The 16160-nt window shown below is 41.5% G+C and overlaps 1 pseudogene; it reads right to left on the bottom strand.

Moving 5' to 3' along the window:
- Positions 1–11742: 11742 nt before the first annotated feature.
- Positions 11743–13142, bottom strand: LOC120875340 (annotated as a pseudogene).
- Between the last annotated feature and the right edge of the window lie 3018 nt (positions 13143–16160).

Below are 16160 nucleotides of genomic sequence, written 5' to 3'. Positions count from 1 at the left end.
ACACACACACACACACACACACACACACACACACACACACACACACAAACCCCTTAGAACTAATCGATGAATTCGATAAAGCTGGCTGCAGGATACAAAATAAATATACAGAAATTTGCTGCATTTCTATATACTAATAGTGAACTATCAGAGAGACAAATTAAGAAAGCAATCCCATTTACAATTTCAACAGAGAATAAAATATCTAGGAATAAATTTAATCAAGGAGGTGAAAGATCTGTACACTGAGGTTAAAGCTTCTGCCTGCAATGCGGGAGACCTGGGTTTGATCCCTGGGTCGGGAAGATCCCCTGGAGAAGGAAATGGCAACCCACTCCAGTATTCTTGCCTAGAAAATCCCATGGACAGAGGAGCCTGGCGGGCTACAGTCCATGGGAAGCAAAGAGTCGGACACGACTTAGCGACTTCATAAGACACTGATGAAAGTAGCTGAAGACACATATATATGGAAAGGTATTTTATTCTCATGAATTGGAAGAATTAGTATTGTTAAAACATCCTTGCACAAATTCAAAGCAATCTGTGTAAAATTTCCATGGCATATTTCACAGAATTATAACAAATAATTCTAAAATTTGTATGGAACCACATCAGTTATGTTAACGTTACTCAAACTTGTCAGGTAGATTTCCTTTAAGCCATATCCTTCTCATTCTTCTTAAACTTTTAGAAATAATTTTATTTATTTATTTTTGGCTGCACTGGGTCTTTGTTGCTGTGCTCAGGCTTTCTCTAGTTGCAGCGAGTGGAGGCTACTCTCTAGCTGCAGTGCTCAGGCTTCTCACTGCAGTGGCTTCTCTTATTGCGGAGCATGGGCTCTAGGGTGCATGGGATTCAGTAGTTGTGTCACATGGGCTTATTTGCCCCAAGGCATGTGGGATCTTCCTGGACCAGGCATTGTCCCCTTCATTGGCAGGCAGATTCTTAACCACTGGACCCTGAGGGAAATCCCTAAATCCTTGCTTTAATTGATTGATCTGGTGCCTGGCTAATGATCAAACAGCAAAAACTAGTTTTATTCAATAAATATCATCTTCAAAATATGCTACTCCAAAGTTAAAAAAAATACCTACCTAACACCCCATTACCTGGAACACCAATCTGGAGTTCACAGATAGGACTCACAAGCCCCCAAGTCTCTATGGAGATTCATCAAATTCTGCATCAGCCTGCCCTGGCCAGTGATGTTTGCCAACTTTTCACATATTTCTTCATCTTCAAAATGGAAACAAGGCTATTTCTCAGCTGGAGATATTGAGAAGAATAAATAATAAACAAGTGTTTGTAAAGCAGTTGACACCAGCTAAAGGGCTTGCTGACCAATAAAAAGTGAAAGAACTCATAAATCCCATTAACATCATCCTATCTGTCTCAACCTCTCCCTGTCCACTTACTTACCATCATTCATTTTTAATCAGAAAATAAGTTACCTTAGTACAGAGGAGTTTTTAAAGTGCACACAGAAAATATGACTGAAAGAGATCAGGTGCAGATTTTGAAAAACTGGCATTGACTGCCAGCAAACAAGTGATCCACATTACTCAAGCCCAAGCTAGTTGCACGTACCGTTGGCTCCTGATACCTATATTCAATCAAGGCACTTGAGAGCAAATGGGTGATATGTTTTCCTGTCAAGGCCCTGTATGTGGTTGCAGTCAGCACCTTGAGCCAGAGAAAAAAGATAGAGAAGAAAATCAAGAGCAAAATGAAAAGAGAGAACACATAAGCCTGAGAGTACGGGTGTCCGTATGTGACCAATACATATGACTTTTCAAATGTTTATTACTATCTACTTGACCTACTGTGGACATGCCAGAGAATGGCTGATATGCTCACATATCTAGGTAGGTGTCTGGTGTTGAGCAGGCATTCAGTAAATCATTGTCACACACGGAATTTGCTTTAAACAAAGCAGCAGTTAAAACTAGATATTTTTTTAAGTTCTTCAAAGTTTTATCGTATTTGATAACAACTTTTTTTTCATTGGTTACAAAGCCTAAGCCCATACACAAAATTAGGAACACACTTAGAAGCCTCTTTTGAAGAATACTTTGTTCAGTTGCTAAGTTGTGTCTGACTCTGTGCAACCCCATGCACTGCAGCGTGCCAGGCTTCCCTGTCTTCCACTACCTCCCAGAGTTTGCTCACTCATGTCCATTGAGCCAGTGATGCTATCCAACCATCTCAATCTCTCTCACCCGCTTCTCCTGACCTCAATCTTTCCCAGCATCAGGGTCTTTAAAATGCCTTACTCTTCTTTAACTGAGTTTTAAAAAAATAACAATGCATTATTTCAATACTGCTTTGAAAACTTAAATGTGAAGCCATAGGATGTCAGCTCGTTGCTCTGTGATGACCTAGAAGGATGGGATGGCAACAGGGTGGGGGGTGGGAGGGAGGTTCAGGAGGGAGGGGATATACATATACGTATACCTGGTTCACTTCATTGGCACGATGAGGGAAACAGTAGACAAATTCATTTCTGTGTGACAACAATGCAAATCAAAACTCTGTGGTGTCCCCCTAGTATAAAATTTAACTTCTGCTTTGCGTCAAGGACAGAATCTTAAGTGTTGTCACATGCCAGAAAAAACCCAAACACACAGGTGAGAGGACCAAATTGTGGTTGGACATTCAGTGTCATATACTAGTCCCATGCAGACCTGACGGAGGTATTTAGGAGCTGGTAGCTTAGTTCATCTGGGCCAAAGGACAGGAACAAGACTATGAACAAATGTTCTGGTTTTCTCTCCCTTACCTAATATGGATTTCCATGACAGCAGTGAAGACTGAGGTTCAAATGTTCTCCCACTTTTTAAATTAATAATTTGTGTTTTTTTTTTTTTTTTCTTTTTGAGCCATGCTGTGCAGCCTGTGGGATCTTAGTTCCCTGACTAGGGATCAAACCCATAACTGATGCGTTGGAAATTTGGAGTCCTAACCACTGGACTGCCGGGGCAATCCCTAACTATTTTTCCACTTAAAAGTGCTAATAAACTATGAAAAGTACTCTTTCTGTGTATCTTTACATACATATAACTGAAACCACTGATTTAAAATTCATGTGTTGAGGTGGTCCTAAGATAGCAGAGGAATAGGATGGGGAGACCAATTTCTCCCTGACAAATTCATCAAAAGATCACTTGAATGCTGAGCAACTTCTACAAAACAACTTCTGAATGCTGGCAGAAGACACCAGGCATCCAGAAAGGCAGCCCATTCTCTTCGAAAGGAGGTAGGACAAAATATAAAAGACAAAAAGAAAGACAAGAGTTAGGACAGAGACCCATCCTTTGGAGGGAGTCGTGAAGGAGGAGAAGTTTCCAAACGGTAGGAAACCCTCTCACAGGCAGGTCTGTGGGGAATTTTGGAATCTCAGAGGGCAACATAACCAGGAGAAGAAAAAAACAAAAACAAAAAACCCACAGAATATGCGCCTAACTGCAACTGCCAGAGAAGTAGCCCAGATACTTGTGTTGGCCACCAGCAAGCAGGGGCTGGACAGGGAGGCGTGGGCTGCATAATCAGTGCTTAGGGTAAGGACCTGGACTGAATGCCCGGAGGACAATCTGAGGGAGGAAATGTGAGACAGCAATCTAAACTGTGGGATTGCCAGAGAGAGAAAAAAAAAGAGATAGAGAACTTTCTCGCGAAAGGCTCTAATGTGCAGATTGGCCTGCTCACACAACAAAAGATTGAGCGAAAACCAGACACGCCCCTCCCGCCCTCCTGAGGCATAGAGGCAGGTGTGCAACAGCCAGAGCCGGAAGGCAAGGGGCTGCTGCAATCTCGGTCACAGAGACCGGCATCCTCCACCAAAAATGTGAGCAGGCTCCCAGTTGCTAACCATGTCTTCCTGGGATCCTGGATGGTTGACATCTGCCAAGAGGGTCGCACTCAGAGATCAGCTCCCCAGAGGAGACACATGGCACACCTGAGACGGTGCTCTTGCGGTGCACCCGGGAAACTGAGTGGCTCAGACTAGGGAGGTGATTAAGACGCACAGCCCATGTGGGACAGTGTGCTTGCCAAACACCTGATTGCCTGAGCTGCTCAGATCTGGGAAGGGCACAAAATGCATACCCAACTGAGTCTATGCCCTTGCAGAGTACCCAAGAACCTGAACGGCTTAGACTTGGGAGGTGCACAAAATGCAGGGTCTGCTTTAGACAGTGCCCCTGCAGAGCACCCTGGAGCCTGAGCAGTGTAGACCCAGGAAGCACACATCGCCTTGACTTGGGGCAAACACAGTCCATATATGTAAGTACTTCCCCCACACATCAGAGACATTTGTTTGAGATTTTCCTGCCTCCCCACAACACAACTGAACAAGTGAGTCTAAATAAGTGACCACCTTCACACTCTTGTGTCAGGGCAGAAATTAGACAGAGGAAGCCAAAATAATCAAAGATGGGGGAACCACTCTGCAAGTGACTGGTGCAACAGATTAAAACCCTGTAGTTAACATTGACTAAGCACTGGGAGGGGCCTATAGACCTTGAAAACAACTACAAGCTGGAGCAAGGACCTATCTGAAACTGAAGTGACCCCGTACGGCCCACAGTAGCTCCAGAGAAATTCCTAGATATATCTTTACTATTATCACTTTTTAATTTTTTAAATTTAACTTCTCTATTACTCCTTTAATTTTCATTTTTATAACCTACTATTATCTTGCCAAAAAAGACCTTATTTTAAAGCAAATTTCATATATATATTTTATAATTTTGGTGATTTTTTTGTATTTTTAATATATATTTTTTGAGAGTCTAACTCTACTCTAATATCCATTTTGGATACTGAAGATTAGGTTCTTAAAGGTACATAATTGATAACAAATACCGAAAAGCAAAGATTACTGGCTTAATTGCTCTCTCCCCTTTTGACTCTCCCTTTTCTTCCCCAGGTCATCTCTAGCTCTTCCCTCCCCCTTCTCTTCTCTACTTAACTCTGTGAATCTCTCTGAGTGTTCCAGGTTGTGGAGAACACTTAGGGAACTGATTACTGGCCAGATTGGTCTCTCCCCTTTTGACTCCCCCTCTTCTCCTCCTGATCACCTCTCTCTCCCTCTTCCCTCTTCTCTTCTCTACTTAACTCTGTGAATCTCTCTGGGTGTTCCAAACTGTGGAGAGCACTTAGGGAATTGATTACTGGCTATATTGTCTCCTTTTGACTCCCTCTCTTCTTCTCCTGGTCACCTCTATCTTCCTTCTTCCTCTTCTCTTCTCCATGTAACTCTGTGAACCTCTCTGGGTGTCCCTCACTGTGGAGAATTGTTTCACCATTAACCTAGATGTTTTATCATCTGTGCTGTATGGATGGAGAAGTCTTTGAGGCTACTGTAAGAATAAGACTGAAAGCCAGAGGCAGGAGGATTAACTCCAAACCTGGAGAATATCAGAGAACTTCTGATTCCAGGGAACATTAATAGAAAAGAGCTCACACAAAAGCCTCCATACCTACACTGAAACCAAGCTCCACCCAAGAACCAACAAGTTCCAGAACAAGACATACCACACTAATTCTACAGCAAAGCAGGAACACAGCCCTAAGCATTAAAAGACAGGCTTCCCAAAGCCATGCCAAACCCATAGACACCCCAAAACTCACTACTGGACACTTCATTGCACTCCAGAGAGAAGAGATCCAACTCCATCCACCAGAACACAGACGCAGGCTCCCCTAACTAGGAAACCTTGACAAGTCACTAGTCCAACCCCACCCGCAGGGAGCAGGCTCCATAATAAAGAGGAACCACGAACTTCCAGCCTATAGAAAGGACACCCCAAACACAGCAATCTAAACAAAATGAAAAGGCGTAGAAATATTCAGCAGATAAAGGAACATGATAAATGCCCACCAAACCAAACAAAAGAGGAGGAGATAAGGAGTCTACCTGAAAAAGAATTCAGAATAATGATAGTACAGGTGATCCAAAATCTTGAAAACAAAATGGAGTTACAGATAAATAGACCAGAGACAAGGACTGAGAAGACGCAAGAAATGTTTAACAAGGACCCAGAAGAAATAAAGAAGAGTCACTCAATAATGAATAATGCAATAACTGAGATCAAAAGCACTGTGGAGGGAACCAACATTAGAATAACTGAGGCAGAAGGTAGGATAAATGAGGTAGAAGATAGAATGGTGGAAATAAATGAAGCAGAGAGGAAAAAAGAAAAAAGGAAATGAGGACAAACTCAGAGAAATCTGGGACAATGTTAAATGCCCCAACATTCGAATCATAGGAGTTCCAGAAGAAGAAGACCAAAAGAAAGGGCATGAGAAAATACTTGAGGAGATAATAGTTGAAAACTTCCCTAAAATGAGGAAGGAAATAGCCACCCAATTCTAAGAAACCCAGAGAATCCCAAACAGGATAAACCCAAGGCAAAACACCTCAAGACACATATTAATCAAACTAACAAAGATTGAACACAAAGGGCAAATATTAAAAGCAGCAAGGGAAAAGCAACAAATAACACACATGGGGATCCCCATAAGCATAACAGCTAATCTTTCAACAGAAACTCTTCAGGCCAGAATGGAATGGCAGGACATACTTAAAGTGATGAAAGAGGAAAACCTACAACCCAGATTACTATACCCAGCAAGGATCTCATTCAAATATGAAGGAGAAATCAAAAGCTTTATAGACAAGCAAAAGCTGAGAGAGTTCAGCTCCACCAAACCATTTCTTCAACAAACGCTAAAGGATCTTCTCTAAACAGGAAACACAGAAAAGGTTTATAAACTCAAACCCAAAACAGCAAAGTAAATGGCAATGGGATCATACTTATCAATAACTACCTTAAATGTAAATGGATTGAATGCTCCAACCAAAAGACAAGGACTGGCTGAATGGATACAAAACAAGACCCCTATATATGCTGTCTACAAGAGACCCACCTCAAACCAAGGGACATATACAGATTGAAAGTGAAGGCCTAGAAAAAGATATTGCATGCAAATGGAGACCAAAAGAAAGCAGGAGTAGCAATACTCATATCAGATAAAATAGACTTTGAAATAAAGAGCATGAAAAGAGACAAAGACAGACACTATATAATGATCAAAGGATCAATCCAAGAAGAAGATATAACAATTATAAATATATATGCACCCAACATAGGAGCACCTCAATATGTAAGGCAAATGCTAACAAATATGAAAGAGAAAATTAACAGTAACACAGTAATGGTAGGAAACTTTACTACCTCACTCACACCTATGGATAGATCAACCAAACAGAATATTAGCAAGGAAACACAAACTTTAAATGATACAATGGAACAGTTAGACCTAATTGATATCTATAGGACATTTCACCCCAAAGCAATGAATTTCACGTTTTTGTCAAGTGCACATGGAACAGAACATTCTCCAGGATAGACCACATCTTGGGCCATAAATCTATCCTTGGTAAATTAAAAAAAAATTTTTGAAATCATTTCAAGCATCTATTCTGATCACAATGCAGAAAGATTAGATGTCAACTACAGAAAAAAAAACTATTGAAAATACAAACATATGGAGGCTAAACAACATGCTTCTGAATAACCAACAAATCACAGAAGAAATAAAAAAGGAAATCAAAATATGCATAGAAACAAATTAAAATGAAAACATGACAACCCAAAACCTATGGGATTTAGTAAAAACAGTGCTAAGGGGAAGGTTCATAGCAATACAAGTTTACCTCAAGAAACAAGAGAAAAATCAAATAAATAAGCTAAATTTACACCTAAATCAACTAGAAAAAGAAGAAGTGAAAAACTCCAGTGTTAATAGAAGGAAAAAAATCATAAAAATTAGAACAGAAATAAATGAAAAAGAAATAAAGGAGACTATAGCAAAAATCAACAAAACTAAAAGCTGGTTCTTTGAGAAGATAAATAAAATAGACAAACCATTAGCCAGACTCATCAAGAAAAAAAGGGAGAAGGATAAAATCAACAAAATTAGAAATGAAAATGGAGAAATTACAACAGACAACACGGAAATACAAAGGATCATAAGAGGCTACTATCAGCAACCGTATGCCAATAAAATGGACAACTTGGAAGAAATGGACGAATTCTTAGAAAAGTATAACCTTCCAAAACTGAACCAGGACGAAATAAAAAATCTTAGCAGACCCATTACAAGCATGGAAATTGAAACTGTAATCAAAAATCTTCCAACAAACAAAAGCCCAAGACCAGATGGCTTCACAGGTGAATTCCATCAAAAACTTAAAGAGGAGCTAACACCTATCCTACTCAAACTGTTCCAGAAAATTGCAGAGGAAGGTAAACTCCCAAACTCATTCTATGAGACCACCATCACTCTAATACCAAAACCAGACACAGAAGCCACACACAAAAAGAAAGAAAGAAAGAAAACTACAGGTCAATATCACTGATGAACGTAGATACAAAAATCCTCAACAAAATTCTAGCAAACAGAATCCAACAACGTATTAAAAAGGTCATATATCATGACCAAGTGGGCTTTATCCCAGGGATGCAAGGATTCTTCAATATTTGCAAGTCAATCAATATGATACACCACATTAACAAATTGAAAGATAAAAATCATGCAATTATCTCAATAGATTCAGAGAAAGCCTTTGACAAAATTCAACACCCATTTATGATAAAAACTCTCCAGGAAATAGGCATAGAAGGAACATACCTCAACATAATAAAAGCCATATATGATAAACCCACAGCAAACATTATCCTCAATGGTGAAAAACTGAAAGCATTTCCCCTAAAGTCAGGAACAAGACAAGGGTTCCCACTCTCACCACTACTATTCAACATAGTTTTGGAAGTCTTGGCCACAGCAATCAAAGAAGAGAAAGAAATAAAATGAATCCAGATTGGAAAAGAAGTAAAACTCTCACTGTTTGCAGATGACATGATTCTCTACATGGAAAACCCTAAAGACTCCACCAGAAAATTACTAGAGCTAATCAATGAATATAGTAAAGTTGCAGGATATAAAATTAATACACAGAAATCCCATGCATTCCTATACACTAACAATGAGAAAACAGAGAAATTAAGAAAACAATTCCATTCACCATTGCAACAAAAAGAATAAAATACTCAGGAATAAATTTACCTAAAAAAAACAAAAGACCTATACATGGAAAACTATAAAACACTGATGAAAGAAATCAGAGATGACACAAATAGATGGAGAAATATACCATGTTCATGGATTGGAAGAATCAATATAGTAAAAATGAGTATACTACCCAAAGCAATCTGCATTCAATGTAATCCCTATCAAACTACCTGATATTTTTCACAGAACTAGAACAAATAATTTCACAGTTTGTATGAAATACAAAAAACCTCACATAGCGAAAGCAAACTTGAGAAAGAAAACTGGAACTGGAGGAATCAACCTGCCTGACTTCAGACTATAATACAAAGTTACAGTCATCAAGACAGCATGGTACTGGCACAAAGACAGAAATGTAGATGAGTGGAACAAAATAGAAAGCCCAGAGATAAATCCACACACCTATGGATAGCTTATCTTTGAGAAAGGAGGCAAAAATATACAATGGAGAAAAGACAATCTCTTTAACAAGTGGTGCTGGGGAAACTGGTCAACCACTTGTAAAAGAATGAAACTAGAACACTTTCTAACACCATGCACAAAAATAAACTCAAAATGGATTAAAGATCTAAATATAAGACTAGAAACTATAAAACTCCTAGAGGAAAACACAGGCAAAACACTCTCTGACATAAATCACAGCAAGATCTATGACCCAGCTCCCAGCATACAGAAATAAAAGCAAAAATAAACAAATGGGACCTAATTAAACCTAAAAGATTTTGAACAATGAAGGAAACTATAAGCAAGGTGAAAAGACAGCGTTCAGAATGGGAGAAAATAACAGCAAACAAAGCAACTGACAAAGAATTAATTTCCAAAATGCACAAGCAGCTCATGCAGCTCAATTCCACAAAAATAAATGACCCAATCAAAAAATGGGTCAAAGAACTAAACAGACATTTCTCCAGAGAAGACATACAGATGGCTAACAAACACATGAAAAGATGCTCAACATCACTCATTATCAGAGAAATGCAAATCAAGACCACAATGAGGTACCACCTCACGCTGGTCAGAATGGCTGCTATCCAAAAATCTACAAACTATAAACACTGGAGAAGGTATGGAGAAAAGGGAAACCTCTTACACTGTTGGTGGGAATGCAAACTAGTACAGCCACTATGCAGAACAGTGTGGAGATTCCTTAAGTGAAGTGAAGTGAAGTCACTCAGTCATGTCTGATGCTTTGTGACCCCATGGACTATAGCCCATCAGGCTCCTCCATCCATGGAATTTTCTAGGCAAGAGTACTGAAGTGGGTTGCCATTTCCTTCTTCAGGGGATCTTTCCAACCCAGGGATCGAACCTGGGTCTCCCTCATCTTGGGCAGATGCTTTACAGTCTAAGCCACCAGGGAAGCTCCAGAGATTCCTTAATAAACTGGAAATAGAACTGCCATATGACCCAGTTGGGCATACACACTGAGGAAACCAGAATTGAAAGAGACACATGTACCCCAATGTTCATCACAGCACTGTTTACAATAGCTAGGACATGGAAGCAACCTAGATGTCCATCAGCAGATGAATGGATAAGAAAGCTGTGGTACATATACACAATGGAATATTACTCAGCTATTAAAAAGAACACATTTGAAACAGTTGTAATGAGGTGGATGGAACTGGAGCCTATTATACAGAGTGAAATAAGTCAGAAAGAAAAACACCCATATAGTATATTAACGCATATACATGAAATTTAGAAAGATGGTAATGACGACCCTATACGTGAGACAGCAAAAGAGACACAGACATAAAGAACAGAATTTTGGACTCTGTGGGAGAAGGCAAGGGAGGGATGATTTGAGAGAATAGCACTGAAACATATATATTACCATATGTGAAATAGATGACCAGTCCAAGTTCGATGCATGAAACAGAGCATTCAAAGCCAGTGCACTGGGACAACCCTGAGGGATGGGATGGGAGGGATGTGGGAGGGGGATTCAGGATGGGGGACACATGTACACTCGTGGCTGATTCATGTCAATGTATGGCAAAAACCACCACAATATTGTAAAGTAATTAGCCTTTAATTAAAATAAATTAATTAATTTTAAAATTAAAAAAAATTCATGTGTCAGTCACTCAGTCATGAGCCTACTCTTTTTGTACCCTGCCAAGCTCCTCTGTCCATGTGATTCTCCAGTCAAGATGACTGAAAAGGGTTGCTATTCACTTTTCCAGGGGAATTTCCAGACCCAGGGATAGAACCCGGGTCTCCCCCATTGCAGGCAGATTCTTTACCATATGAGCCACAGGGAAGCCTTATAATTAATAGACAGTACTGAGTTCTACCTACTTCACTAGTTTAAATGAATGTAACTTACCTTTAGCATTATATTCAGAAAAAAATACATGTCTCAAGTCCCCAGTAATCAAAAGTACTAAACTAGATAACCACTGGAAAGATACTTTTACCAGAGGTAATGCAGTGCATAAAAAGAGGATTTCCAGAACTTGCTGTTAGAACCTAAGCACACACAGACCACACTGACATCAGCCACTCTTCATGCCAGTTTGCTCTGCTGACAGTCCATCAGTCAACTCTACTAGCCTGAGTCCAGCAGGAAAGTTCATGGTGCACCAGAGTCACCCCCTCTTAAGCTGTTACTGTTTTCTCTTCTTTACTGAAAGGCTGTCCTTAGCTAGGATTTACCCATTACAGGCCAAGATGAACACTTTTATTATGCTGTTCTTCAGGCTTTGTCTGAGTCAGCATCTTCTCTCTAGCTTCAGCATGTACAGAAGGATTCCACAGAGAAAAGCTAATTATGTAGAGGTCTTCTATTTTAGGTTGGCCAAACAAATAAGCAATGCATACCTTAACACTGCCAACCACTTTACTTTTCAAAAGCTAAATAGATTTTACACCCAGTATTGCAGTCTCTGAGTTTAGGGCACTTGTTGGATCAATCTTGTAGAAAACTCACCTTGCACACATCAATACTTGCCAAATACATTTATTGTTCCGCCTCCACTTTGCAATGGAGAAGGAAATGGCAACCCACTCCAGTATTCTTGCCTGGAAAATCATAGGGACAGATGACAGCCTGGTGGGCTGCCATCTATGGGGTCACAGAGTTGGACATGACTGAAGCGACTTAGCAGCAGCAGCAGCCACTTTGCAAATACTCTCTTTGCATCCAGTTCACCTTTGTGTGTTCTCAGTGTGTGCTCAGTAACTCATTCATGTCCAGCTGTTTGCAACCCCATGGACTGTAGCCCTCTAGGCTCCTCTGTCCATGGGATTCTTCAGGCAAGAATACTGGAATGGGTAGCCATTTCCTTCTCCAGGGGATCTTCCCAACCCAGGGATCGAACCCATGTCTCCTGCCTTGTTAGGCAGGTTCTTTACCACTGAGTCACCTGGGAAGCCCACAGTTCACGTGAGATGGGATCAACTAGCTGGTGAAAGATGGGAATATCACACACCAAATGTGGACAGTCACCATCCGGGTAGTTATCAGGGATGTAAACTTAAATACACCACCTTGATAGAGTCCATGCCCTACAAACATGACTCCAAACTGCAGTAATGCAGATTGATAGGAAGGCAGCACATAGACACCTGGTGACTTCTGCTTCATAATCAAGGTAAAATCCGCAAGAAGGAAGTATTCCAAGTAGAAAGGTCCATAAGAAGCATAGATGCCATTTGTGTTGCTGGGGCAGGAGATGTAGGTTTAATTATGGGCAGAGCATTTTGGGGGGAAGAGAAGGCAGCTGTTTATTTGGAGCAGTGTGTGGAGGACTGGTTTTCACATCCCATCACTGTCTGCTCTTCACCATCAGATTGTTTGCATACAGAACTTGTAAATGTGCTCAGTTTACAAGCAATCTTTGGAAGTTGGTGATGGACGGGGAAGCCTGGCGTGCTGCAGTCCCAGTCCAGGGGTCGCAAAGAGTCAGACACAACTGAACAGAAATGAATTGAAACATGCTCCAGAAAGGGTGATAACTCTTGCACTCCAAACAAAGAAATTCAGTGCTCTGTGTCATCAAACTTTCATGCTCAGAATTCACTTTACATTGGTGTTTTCAAGGTAGTGCTCCCAGCTGCTCGACAAGCCAGCATTGTCACAGCCCTACAGCATCTCTGGTTGTCTGGCCCCTGCAAGTGGGATCTTAGTTCCCCGATCAGGGATGGAACCCTGGAGTAGAAGTATGGAGTTTCAGCCACTGGGCCACCAGGGGAAGTCCCAAACCCACTCTGAACATTACTTGGCTTCTTCAAGAGCTAAAAAGATGTAAACACCTGGCATTCTTTTCAAAATGGAACATGGTAATAGTCACCACTCATGAAAGACAGGGAAGGCCCTGAATGACATTGTTTGGAACACAATCCCCCACCCCATCTCCCCCCTACCCTCTATGCTCTACAGGAACCTCACCCCATTACAGAGATAGGAAACTGGGGTGTGGATTCCAAAAACCTAGTTGGCAGCCCTGTGAGATTCTCAGCAAGGGCACTAGGGAGGAACTAGAGAACCAAGAAAAGAACAAGTTGTATTCTTATGTACAAGTGCCAGCCCAGTGAGACTCATCTAGAAACCTGGGGCCCAGCAGGTTCATTGTGGGTAATAAACAGGGGAGCTCACTGCCATAGTGCCTCCCAGATCACTAAGCAGGGTCATAAACAGAAGAAGCCTGGAGGCAGAAAACAGCTGGGCTTGGCTTCCCCCATGCCCTCTATGAGGGCTCTGGTCTAGGCCAGTCTGCACAGCTTGTTGATGACTGCTCTCCTGACCCTTCCAAGCACCCAGGAATTGATGACCCAGAAGAGAGAGTGAATAATTATCAGAATTTTACACAGAGGCTCAGAGAGGTTGTATAAGTTACCCAGAGTCACACAGCCCACTAGTAAAAGACTGGCATTTCAATGTCAGACTTCTGCTCTTCAAAATACCCCAGCTTCCTGAGACAGCAGCACTTAGACCTACTCCATCACCCAACATGCTGATCCATTTGGCATTTTGGTATCAACAGGTGTGGAAGGAAGACACCTGTCAGAAGCCACCAGAGTCTGTGCCCTGGTTTTTGGAGTGAAATGAAGCCAGGTGGGGTGGAGAAAGGAAGCAGTATGTTTGGTAAGGTATTACACAGGGTAAGGCAGCAGGGGGGCACAGCGATGGAGCAGTCATTAAGTTGTCTCCCACGAGACTTGAAGCTCTAAAGAGAGCAGCTCCAAGTGCTTTCTAGGAAAGGAGAATTTTCAAAGGACTTGAGGCTACATTTCTCCCTTCCCCTCTTATCAAACATCTTTTGCTAAACTCTGATTTTTAGCAAAAGCAGGAGTTTTATACTCAGTGTTCCTTCTCACATTAAATATAGCCCTGTTTCTTATCTTTCTAGCCTGGGAAGAATTTGACATGGTATTGACATTAGGGAAATCAGTCAAGGAGACAATGTCAGAGACCGATCATCTGGGCTGAGAGCTTGAAGATGTTATTTTCAAACAAAACAGCAGCCATAAAAGGGAAATGGGCAGCTGTGTGTGAGGAAGCAGGGGAAAGGAAGAGACCAGCCCAGCCCCTCCACCCCTTGCCCAGCAACAGGGGGCAAATACATCACAAGGAGGTGTCAGACAGTCTACACAGAAGGATTCTGAGCTTCAGACCATCACCTGCTTCCAGACTTCAAATGAAATCATAGAGTACTTTGAAGACATAAAGTATTCAGGGGCCATAAGTGTCATAATTATTGTTACTTTTGTTGCTTAATCAGTGGAGCTGGTATCTGTCTTGGGGAGGATACTTTCAGACCCAGGTGAATGAGAAATGTCTTTAGTACACATTCAGGCTGTCTTCTTTATATCTGTCAGCTCCCACATAGAGTCAGACTATAAACGGAGAACGACAGAAGGATGCTGCTGTGTATCATAATAGCCAGCCATCGAGTGTACACAGCTGCTCACAGCCTGCACAGCATCTCCATTCCCATCAGCTCCCACATCCCCAGCACCTCCTCCTAGGCACGGAGCTGGGACTTGAGTCCTCTCCCCAAGGTCAAGGACAGGACTCTTGGCCTTTCTGCCTTTGCCTCCGTGACTTAAGAACTCTGCCCTCCATATACCCTAAAGTGAAAGTGAAGTTGCCCAGTCGAGTCTGACTCCTGGCTACCCCATGGACTATAGCCCACAAGGCTCCTCCATTCATAGGATTCTCCAGGCAAGAGTACTGGAGTGGGTTGCCATTTCCCACTCCACCAAATACCTAAGGAAACCATAATAAAAAAAGACACATGTACCCCAGTGTTCACTGCCACAGTATTTACAATAGCTAGGACATGGAAGCAACCTAGATGTCCATCAACAGAGGAATGGATAAAGAAGATGTGATATATACATATATACAATGGAATATTAGTCATAAAAAGGAACACATTTGAATCAGTTCTAATGAGGTGGATGAACCTAGAGCCTATTGTACAGAGTAAGTCAGGAAGAGAAAAACAAATATTGTGTATTAATGCATATACGTGGAATCTAGGAAGATGGTACTGATGAAACTATTTGCAGGGCAGCAATAGAGATGCAGACACAGAGGACAGACATATGGACACTACCCACAAGGGGAACCAGCCTGAAGATCCAGCCACCCACTCGCTGGGGTGGGCAAAGGAGAGACAGAGACAGTGTGTCCTTGATGACCATCCCAGGACCCTGAATCAGCCAACCCCAGAGCATGTGCTAAGTTCAGCTTCTCAAGACACGAGATGATAGATGTCTTTATTGCATAAGCTGCTGAGGGTCAAGTGTTCTGCTCCTTGCCGAGAGCATCCTGATTAATTCAGGTCCTGGCAGGCAGCAGCTGGACATATTTGAGCTGTCCTCTCAAGCAGCCGAAATCCAAACTAATAAAAACAGTTAATACAGACTGCATTCACTATGCCAGGCTCTCTGTCAAGTGGTTTATATGGATTATTTCTTTCATTCCTCACAGCCATCCTATCAGATGGTTACTTATGGGGGGGACTCATTTACAGATGTGGAAACTGAGGAAGAGACTGTTTAAAAAA

Source organism: Oryx dammah, unplaced genomic scaffold (genome assembly GCF_014754425.2).
Source record: "Oryx dammah isolate SB20612 unplaced genomic scaffold, SCBI_Odam_1.1 HiC_scaffold_16, whole genome shotgun sequence".
NCBI lineage: Eukaryota > Metazoa > Chordata > Mammalia > Artiodactyla > Bovidae > Oryx > Oryx dammah.
This window is presented reverse-complemented; position numbering and strand designations above follow the sequence as displayed.